At 37.5% G+C, this 10,441-nt stretch overlaps 1 pseudogene; it reads right to left on the bottom strand.

Annotated features, from left to right (window-relative positions):
- Window positions 1–710: 710 nt before the first annotated feature.
- Window positions 711–9,226, bottom strand: LOC148950815 (uncharacterized; annotated as a pseudogene).
- Between the last annotated feature and the right edge of the window lie 1,215 nt (window positions 9,227–10,441).

The following is a 10,441-nucleotide window of genomic DNA, read 5'->3' as shown; positions in this document are numbered from 1 at the left end:
TTCTTTATTTAACAGAAAAAAATCATAAACAAAAAAGTACATCAATAAAATCTCCCCCATAAGGCTCCATGGCCGGAAAAGAACAAGGGAGAAAATAATACCAACACAAAAAAAAATTAAACAAAATTCAAAAAAAAAAAATCCAGTCACACACCTTAATAATCCCCAGAATGAAAAGCTAGGCAGGGGATAACACATGAATTCACCAACTCAAATAAATAATCCAACTCAATCCAGAGACATCAACTCCAAGGGAAACCGGAAAAAAACTTAATTACTAGCTAGAAAATATCTAACATATTTTTTGAATATACCAAACGAGTGGCAGCTTTGTGCAGACACAGGGAGCGTGTTCCAAATCTTGTTGCAAGTTGTCAGAGGGTTGAAGTTAGACCCCAGTGTTGGAGTATGAAGAATCTGTAAATTGCTGGAAGTGCAGAGATGATAAGTCGATTGATCAGAAACAAAAGATATATTATTAAATAGAGCAGCAGGAAGATGGCCGTGCAACTGTAAAAAGATGAAAGAAGAACAAAAAAGAAAACAGAGAGATTTCAAATCAAGCAAGGGTTTAAGTGAAGATCGGTTAGTTTCCTTAATAAGAATCCTTGCTTTATCATAAAGTTTGAAAGTGGCACCAGAGACGAGGGAAAAGTTGACATCCAAATAACAGAACAATATGAAACATAAGACTGAACTAGGATGTAGAATCAGATTCTAAGAATCGACCCTGGAAATATGTGTTTGAGTATTTCATTTAAGTCAGGGCAAGTCTTTGAAACTCTGGAGAAAATGAGAAAAAATGACTTCCTGACATTTAAGGCAAGATAATTTACATCAAACCATTGGATAACTCTTTCAAAAAGGGCATTTATCTTTGAACGAAGATCAGACTCAGTTCTACCAGCTGTGCCAAGAGTACTGTCATCAACAAAAGCAATAAGTGCATCCGGTGAGGACGAACTCCTGTAACAATTAGTGACGGATGCTGGTTAACAAAGATGACAGCAAATGGCAAATTTTAAATTTTGAACCGCATTAATAAGATCATTGACGTAGATTAAAAAGAGTATCGGCCCAATAACAGATCCGTGTGGAACGCCAAACTCTATTCCGGAAGGGTTAGAAAAGTGCAGATCAACAGAGATGACTCAACCAGATAAATATGATAGAAACCAAGAATAAGCATTCCCTCTTATACTAATATGGGACAGTTTCCAAAGAAGAATCTTGTGTGTTAATGATTCGAATGCTTTTCGTAAATCGAGAAAAAGAGCAGCAGGTATCAGACCAGATTCAAGAACTGAATGTAAATAATTCAAGAGATTTGCGCATGCATGCTCAGTTGAGTGCTTCGCCCTAAAACCAAACTGAAAATCAGGAAAAAAGTGTTTAGAATTAAGAAAATTAAGAAGTCGAGAAAGCTAAGCTTTGTAAAATATTTTACTAAACACTGATAAAAGGGATATGGGACGATAATTTGCAGGATCATTAATTGATCCACCTTTAAAAAGAATGATAACGCGAGCACACTTTAAAGCACATCAAAAGAAACCATTTTCAAAAGAAAGATTGACAAGTCTCATGAGGGTAGAAATGATGACAGGAAGAATGCACTTGACAACCTTAGTCGGAATATGGTCTGGGCCAGAAGATAAAGAACCTCTCATACCATTGACAATTCTGGCTATTTCAGCTTCAGAGGTAAGTTCCAATGCCATTGATTTAGGACAAGGCAGTCCAAGGTAAGACCTAAAGTCCGGTAGAGAAGAAGAGGCTTACAGCAGAGGCTGTAGTTTTGCCGATATTAGTAAAATAGGAAGTAAACACATCTTGAACTTTTAGCTCACCCTCAAAATTTTTGCCTTCCATCACAATACTTGAAGTGGCAGAAGGAGGCAGAGAAGATGGCCTGATAACAGAATTGATTACTTGCCATGTCTTCCTAATGTCTTTACCACACGCAAAGAATTTTCTGTAATAAAATAACGATTTGGCCTTTCGGCAAAGCGAATTGTAAACTCTTTTATAAGCTTTGAAAAGTTGAAGTCGAGAATCACGAGAAGATGGCTTAGAGGACCTTTAAGCCTTCAAAAGATTATTTTTCTAGTATTATTCACTAGGAAGTATTCAAAAGATACTTCCTTGGCCTCTGCATATAACTCCAGTAATCGGGTCTCATTCACTCACGCATGCCACACCTGGATCTCATGGTCCCAAAGCCTCTCCCTGACCATACTTGCAACTTCTCCTTGATTAATCCAATCCATAGCCCACCATTCCATAGCTCTGAAAATCGGCAGTCATCCAATAACTTCTCTATTTGAGATGGCCACGTATCACTCTTTGGGATCCTCAGAGCTTCTGAATATGGTGCTTTTGTCAACCTTACTCTGGACATAATCAGGATTTATGATCTTAGTTCGTTATACTAGTTCGTAAACAAAATTTGCATAAAATTTTTACTCTTCTTTTGCTATATAAACCTATATATATATATATATATATATATATATATATATATATATATATATATATATATATATATATATATATATATATATATAATACAATTTATCAAACAGTTCGTGGTAACGAATTGTAAGTAAGGAGCGTCCCGGCTCAATGGTAACCGAAACTCTTGAAAACGGTATTTTGATACAAATAGATACATCAAAAGAATTAGATTTTAATGCTGATTTCAAATATATAAGTTTTATCAAGTTTAATCCTACCCATCAAAAGTTAAGTGCCTGAGAAAATTCGGCTGATTTTGGAAAAAGGGGGGAAGGACCCCCTAAAATTTATAGAACCTTAATGAAAATCACACCATCATATTCAGCGTATCAGAGAACCCTACTGTAGAGGTTTCAAGCTCTTATCTACAAAAATGTGGAATTTTGCATTTTTGCCAGAAGAAAGATCACGGATGCGTGTTTATTTTTTTTTTTTCTTTTTCCCAGGGGTGATCGTATCGACCCAGTGGTCCTAGAATATCGTAGGAGGGCTCATTGGAATGGAAATTAAAAGTTAATTTACCCTTTTTAAGTGACCAAAAAAAATGGAGGGCAACTTGGCCCCCTCCCACGCTCATTTTTTTCCCAAAGTCACCCGATCAAAATTTTGAGATACCCATTTTGTTCATCATGTTCGAAAATATTATAAGCATATCTTTTAGGATGACTTAATACCCCGAAGTTCCCGGGGGGAGGGCTGAAAGTTATGAACTTTACCAAATGTTAACATATAGTATTGGTTATTGAGAAGTATACAGTCGTTTTCAGGGGAGATTTTTTCTGGTAGTGGGGGGGGGGGTTGGTCGGGGGTTATGTTGGAGGATCTTTACATGAAGGAAGTTTTCATAGGGGAAGGGACATTGCCATGAAAAGGACGCCGGACTTCCCAGCATTATTTAAAAAAAAGATCAGAAATTAAATATAAAAAACAAGTTTTTCAGCTGCAACAGCAGCAACATCAAAACTTTAAACGAACAGAAAATATTACATATATGATTTGGTCCACCCCCTAATAAATACCTCATTTTTTAAGCCAAAGATTTTTTAGTACTTTCATAAGAGCTATTTATTCTAATTAACGGCCTTTTTGATTAAGCGGTCATTTTCAAAGAATTAGAACAACATTTGGACTTTAGCTTGAAGAGCAAGGTATTGACTAAGGAGCAAATCTCCTAATATATGTATTGAGAATATATGAATGTAGAAGTTCGTTACGTAAGTTAATTCGTAAGTTACGTATAATTATTACTAATCAAAACGTTCGTAAATAGAATTAAACAAGTTTCCAGAAAGCCATTTAACCAAATAAAAGTAAATTAATATACAGATTTTGTTTTAATTATTCATGTACGGTGAGCCAAGATCAAAACCTGCATTTATTCAAAAACGTTCAAAAATTAAATAAAAAAAACAAGTATTTTTTAACTGAAAGTAAGGAACGACGTTAAAACTTAAAACGAACAGAAATTATTCCTTATATGAAAGGGGATGTCCCCTTCTTAACGCCTCGCTCTTTACGCTAAAGTTTGACTTTCTCACAACTCTATCAAACAGTTCGTGGTAACGAACTGTAAGTAAGGGGTGACCCGGCTCAATGGTAACCGAAACTCTAAAAAACGGAATTTCGATACCAATAGATACATCAAATGAAAATAAGAAGCAACATTGGAACTTAAAACGAACATAAATTATGATGTATAGTAGGGGGGTCTCCCCCAAGTCAATACCACCCTCTTTACGCTAAAGTTTTTTTATTGCTTTAAAAATATCTATCTATTATAATTAAACGGCCTTTGTTATTAAGGGGTTTGTTAATTAAAAACATTTTTAACTTTAACATAAAGAGCGTGGTATTGACTAAGGGGAGAACCCCCTCATATACGTAATAACATATACGTAATAAAAAAAAAAAATGAAAAAAAACAAGCGATACGGCCCAATAGTAATCGAAACTTTTAAAAATGAAATTTTGATGTCAATAAATGTATCAAAAGAATGGGTTTATAATGCTGATTCTAAATATATTATTTGAAAAAAACTACGTTTTCTAAAGAGTTAAAGAGGCTGAGTTACAAGGTCGAACCTTAAAACGTACAGGGATTAGGAGGCACAGTTGGGGGGCTGCCGCCCCACAAACCCCCCGCTTTCGCAGCCTTTAAATAAAAAAAAGTTCTTTAAACTGAAAGTAAGGAGTGACATTAAATCTTAAAACGAACAGAAATTATTCCGTATATGAAAGGGGTTGTGCCCTCATCAACGCCTCGCTCTTTACGCTAAAGTTTGACTTTCTCACAACTCTTTTTTTAAACAATAAAAACTTTAGCGTAAAGAGCGAGGCGTTGAGGAGTGCACAGCCCCTTTCATATACGGAATAATTTCTGTTCGTTTTAAGATTTAATGTCGCTCCTTACTTTCAGTTTAAGAACTTTTTTTTATTTTAAGGCTGCGAAAGCGGGGGTTTGGGGGCGGCAGCCCCCAACTGTGCCTCCTAATCCCTGTACGTTTTAAGGTTCGACCTTGTAACTCAGCCTCTTTAACTCTTTAGAAAACGTAGTTTTTTTCAAATAATTTCTGCACGTTTTTGTACAGTTTATTACTTATTATTGCTTGACTAACTGTTAGCTGATCGTGTCAGGAGTTAAAGTTGGGGGCTGCCGCCCCCAAACCCCCGCTCTTGAACATTCTTGTGTTAAGGCTTTTAATTCCTGAATACTCAAATCACGTCGTACAGGGTGCCTCCTAATCCCTGTACGTTTTAAGGTTCGAACTTGTGACTCAGCCTCTTTAACAGCCCCCCAACTGTGCCTCCTAATCCCTGTACGTTTTAAGGATCGACCTTGTAACTCAGCCTCTTTAACTCTTTAGAAAACGTAATTTTTTTCAAATAATTTAAAAAAGAAACTGAGTTTCTTTTTTAAAGTTTAAATTCAGTATTTAAAAAATTTGCTCTGACGGTTAATCGAACCCGGGTTTTCCGCCTGACAGTCTGGAGTATCAACCGCTGGACTAAAGAGACACAAATTTAATTGTTTTTTAGTAAATGGGATCTATTTTCGACGCAAGCAAACTCCCACAAAACTTGATATTTGGTTTTTGGAAAACAGGGAAGGAGTAATCAGATTGAGCTGAAATTTCGAGGATAAGCTTCCAGGCACCAGGAAAGCTTAACCTCTAAATTTCAGCCCGATCAGATAACGTTAAAGGGGGGTTGTGGTGGGAAAAATTAACATGGGCTATTATAGGAAAACGAGATTTTTCGTAAATGTAAATTCGGGGGATAATTTTTTCGGTCTGAAAATATCAAAAGGCCCTAACAGGTCGAATTCTGCTTCGAATGAGTCCTCATTCACCCGGATCAGTTGCCAAAAGTGGCTATATTTGGTTTTTTGAAAACAGGGAAGGAGTGATCGGATTGAGCTGAAATTTCGAGGATAAGCTCCCGGGCCCTAGGAAAGCTTAAATCTTAAAACGAACAGAAATTATTCCGTATATGAAAGGGGCTGTACCCTCCTCAACGCCTCGCTCTTTACGCTAAAGTTTGACTTTCTCACAACTCTTTTTTTTAAACAATAAAAACTTTAGCGTAAAGAGCGAGGCGTTGAGGAGGGCACAGCCCCTTTCATATATCGTTTTAAGATTTAATGTCGCTCCTTACTTTCAGTTTAAAGAACTTTTTTTTATTTAAAGGGTGCGGAAGCGGGGGTTTGGGGGGCGGCAGCCCCCTCAACTGTGCCTCCTAATCCCTGTACGTTTTAAGGTTCGACCTTGTAACTCAGCCTCTTTAACTCTTTAGAAAACGTAGTTTTTTTCAAATAATTTCTGCACGTTTTTGTACAGTTTATTACTTATTATTGCTTGACTAACTGTTAGCTGATCGTGTCAGGAGTTAAAGTTGGGGGCTGCCGCCCCCAAACCCCCCGCTCTTGAACATTCTTGTGTTAAGGCTTTTAATTCCTGAATACTCAAATCACGTCGTACAGGGTGCCTCCTAATCCCTGTACGTTTTAAGGTTCGAACTTGTGACTCAGCCTCTTTAACAGCCCCCCAACTGTGCCTCCTAATACCTGTACGTTTTAAGGGCCGACCTTGTAACTCAGCCTCTTTAACTCTTTAGAAAACGTAATTTTTTTCAAATAATTTAAAAAAGAAACTGAGTTTCTTTTTTAAAGTTTAAATTCAGTATATAAAAAATTTGCTCTGACGGTGAATCGAACCCGGGTTTTCCGCCTGACAGTCTGGAGTATCAATCGCTGGACTACAGAAACACAATAGTAATTGTTTTTTAGTAAATGGGATCTATTTTCGACGCAAGCAAACTCCCACAAAACTTGATATTTGGTTTTTGGAAAACAGGGAAGGAGTGATCAAATTGAGCTGAAATTTCGAGGATAAGCTCCCAGGCCCCAGGAAAGCTTATCCTTTAAATTTCAGCCCGATCAGACAACGTTAAAGGGGGGTTGTGGTGGGAAAAATTAACATCTATTATAGGAAAACGAGGTTTTTCGTAAATGTAAATTCGGGGGATAATTTTTTCGGTCTGAAAATATCAAAAGGCCCTAACAGGTCAAATTCTGATTTTAATGAGTCCTCATTCACCCGCATCAGTTGCCAACTGTGGCCTGTAGACGTGGTTAAGAAAAAAAAGAAATGAATTTTAAGTGGCTATATTTGGTTTTTGAAAATAGGGAAAGAGTAATCCGATTGAGCTGAAATTTCGAGGATAAGCTCCCGGGCCCTAGGAAAGCTTAACCTCTAAATTTCAGCCCAATCGAACAACGTTAAAGGGGGGCTGTGGTGGGAGGGTCGAAACTTCCGGCCCAGTTTACCCCATGAAGATAAAGTTGGAGGAGGATGAAATTTTGCAAGTTTCTTAGCTTGAGCTTGGGCTACAAAATGCGATTACCACCGTCTCTCTGCGACCTCTAGGACCTGAAGTCGCTTAACATTGTGGTGGGTCGCCTCTTTATAGAGGCACAAGTGTGCCTCCTTGATAAATTTTATTAAGTGTAGTATTACTCATCAAAGGCTACGAGCCAGAGAAAATTTACCTGATTTTTTAAAGAGGGAGGAAACATCCCCTACAAGTGAAAGAATTTTAATGAAAATCACACCTTCAGATTCAGCGTATCAGAAAACCCTATTACATAGGTTTCAAGCTCATATCTGCAAAAATCTGCAACTTTATCTGCAACCTATTTTTTGCCAGAAGAAACATATACGAATATAGAAGTTCGTTATGTAAGTTAATTTGTAAATTACGTCAGAAGCAAATTTAGAGCAAGCCGTTTAGCAAAAGAAGAGTAAAATTTTTATACAAATTTTGTTTACTTATTCAATGACGATGAGCCAAAATAAAAGCTGCATTAACTAAAAAACGATCAGAAATTAAATAAAAAAACAAATTTTTTTAACTGAAAGTAAGGACCGACATTAAAACTTAAAACGAACAGAAATTATTCCGTATATGAAAGGGTCTGTCCCCTCCTCAAAGCCTCGCTCTTTACGCTAAAGTTTGACTGTGTCTCACAACTTTATTTTTTAGAACAATAAAAAACTTTAACGTAAAGAGCGAGGCGTTGAGGAGGGGACAGCCCCTTTCATATACGGAATAATTTCTGTTCGTTTTAAGTTTTAATGTCGCTCCCTACTTTCAGTTTAAAAAGCTTGTTTTTTTTATTTAATTGACACAAAAGTATCTCCTTGATATCTTCTTCTACGATCTTTTTACGATTTCTTACTACTTTCTTATACTCTCTCCTAATTCTTCGGTATGCCAATAAATTATTATCTAAATTCCCTGGTCCCTGGAGCCTGACTACATCTAACGCTTCTTGTAGCCTAGCCTTTAACTGTTTACTTTCCATATCCAATTCCCTACCCTCTGAATTCCTAACCTCAATTTTATCACTACCTCCTGCTCCTACGCATATATCATACACTACCTTGTTCAGTCCCTATAGGCTGTCCTTCCACTAACCAATTTTACAAAATTCCTCACACTCTTCTATTAGCTCCTGAGTTCTACCTCTTATTATCCCTTGGTTCACTATCTCTTCTGTCTCCTAAACTATTTTTATCGGTTTTCTAATATAAAGATCATTCTTAGTAAATCTACTTATCTCCCTTTCTCTTTGCCAACTCCGAACCCTTATCTCGCATATAGACCCATGGGACCCAGGAAGACTCAGATTAAGAGCAAGGGGAACGTTGTCCGACCATACGCAACCCATCACTTTAAAATTGCAACATATTGGCCTCAGATTCAACCCAACCAATCAATAATTTACCACACTTGGTGACCCAGAAAAACAAGTAAAATTCCCCACTTCTTCATCTTCTCCCAGTCTACCATTCATAATTACCATTTTTTCATTCACACAAAAATCTAAAAGATTAGATCCCCATCTATTCCTTATACGGTTTCGGTCCTTACTCTGTCGCTTACCAATTTTTAAATGATCATAATACCAAGGTGATTCGAAAGGATCCCGCGATACATTGCTCTTCCAGTTATCTCCAACTTACTCATATTCACCATCTGAAATCCTAATATACGCGTTAAAGTCACCTAAAAATAAATAGCTATCACCATACAATTCAACATATTTTCTCATCTCTTTTGATAGAAACTCCCAACTATTTTCCTTCATATACAAACTATTCTTTGGTGATATATAAACAGCTCCTATAACCAGATTTAATTCATTCATTTTTACCTTTGACCACACAATTTTCTCAGACTCACTTTTTAATCTCAAAACCGTGCGAAAACGACATTCTCTGCATAAAACAGCAACTCCTCCATACACTCTGCCATTCCTCAATGGTTTTCTACAAGCACACTCACATATAAACCCCTGAAAGCAAATACAAGAACTTCTCCACGTCTCAGCTAGACCTATAATATCCCACTCATCTGACCTACATAAATCACTTAGTTTCTGATCACTAAATCCCTGAATATTCCAGAAAAATATTTTCAAATTCATTGCACCATGGCCCTCAAAATCCTATTCCCTAATTGCCGGATCAAGAATAAACCTACTAGGTTCGTTTCCTTATGCCAAGCCTCTGCTTCTCGTCCGTCCTTCCCAGACGCTTCTTCCCGACCCACTCGTACTCCCTCTTCCCACTCTAGTGCTTGATTGACGATTTACATCTTCTGGTCTTCTCTCCACCAGTCTTTTTTGAACCCGTAGCGGTCTAACTTCCGAATCTACAGGCCCTTGAGACATCCTAACCGGCGTCTCTGTCGCGTTGCCGTCTATGACCATAGTATCGGATACATCACTCATAACCGATTCTGTATCCCCATCTGCATTCCTGTCACTTTCCCCACTGGCCAAATTCATACTTGTCGTGCTGGAATTTCGGATAGATTCGACCACTCGCTGAGTTTTAGGGTCGTAAGGACCTTAAGGAGACCTTTGGTCTCCAATTTGTAATTTCGTCTCCCGTAGGAATGCATCGGATCTACCTTCACTTTTCGCTTGCTCTAGAATCACTCTGAACTTGTTTCTCACTTCCCTTTCAGCCTTGGTATAATCAGGGGCCACTTTCAGCCCGTATTCTCTCAGATATCGACTGCTCCGTAGAAGCGAGTCGCGAATATATTTGATTGTGAATCTAATTAGGACTGGTAAGACTTCTCCGGAACGAGTTTTCATTCTAAATGCCTCTTTAATGTCACTTCAGCGAATTTCTAAACTAGGCACAACCATACTAAAACACTGTAATAAGTCATCCTCTAGCGAAAAACCCCTTGCTCCTGGGTTGAACTCGTATAGCACCAAGCTATTTTTCTTAGATTCAAATTCTAACTTGTTCCTTAACTTTAGTTTAAAAATCACTTGTTTCTTCTCGAACATAGCCCATTCCCTCCGTACAGATTCAGCGCTGGCAACGGCATTTTCAATTCGCTGCAA

This window comes from Artemia sp. Qi Xiang Cuo, chromosome 6, assembly GCF_049724085.1.
Source record: "Artemia sp. Qi Xiang Cuo chromosome 6, ASM4972408v1, whole genome shotgun sequence".
In the NCBI taxonomy this organism is placed as follows: domain Eukaryota; kingdom Metazoa; phylum Arthropoda; class Branchiopoda; order Anostraca; family Artemiidae; genus Artemia; species Artemia sp. Qi Xiang Cuo.
This window is presented reverse-complemented; position numbering and strand designations above follow the sequence as displayed.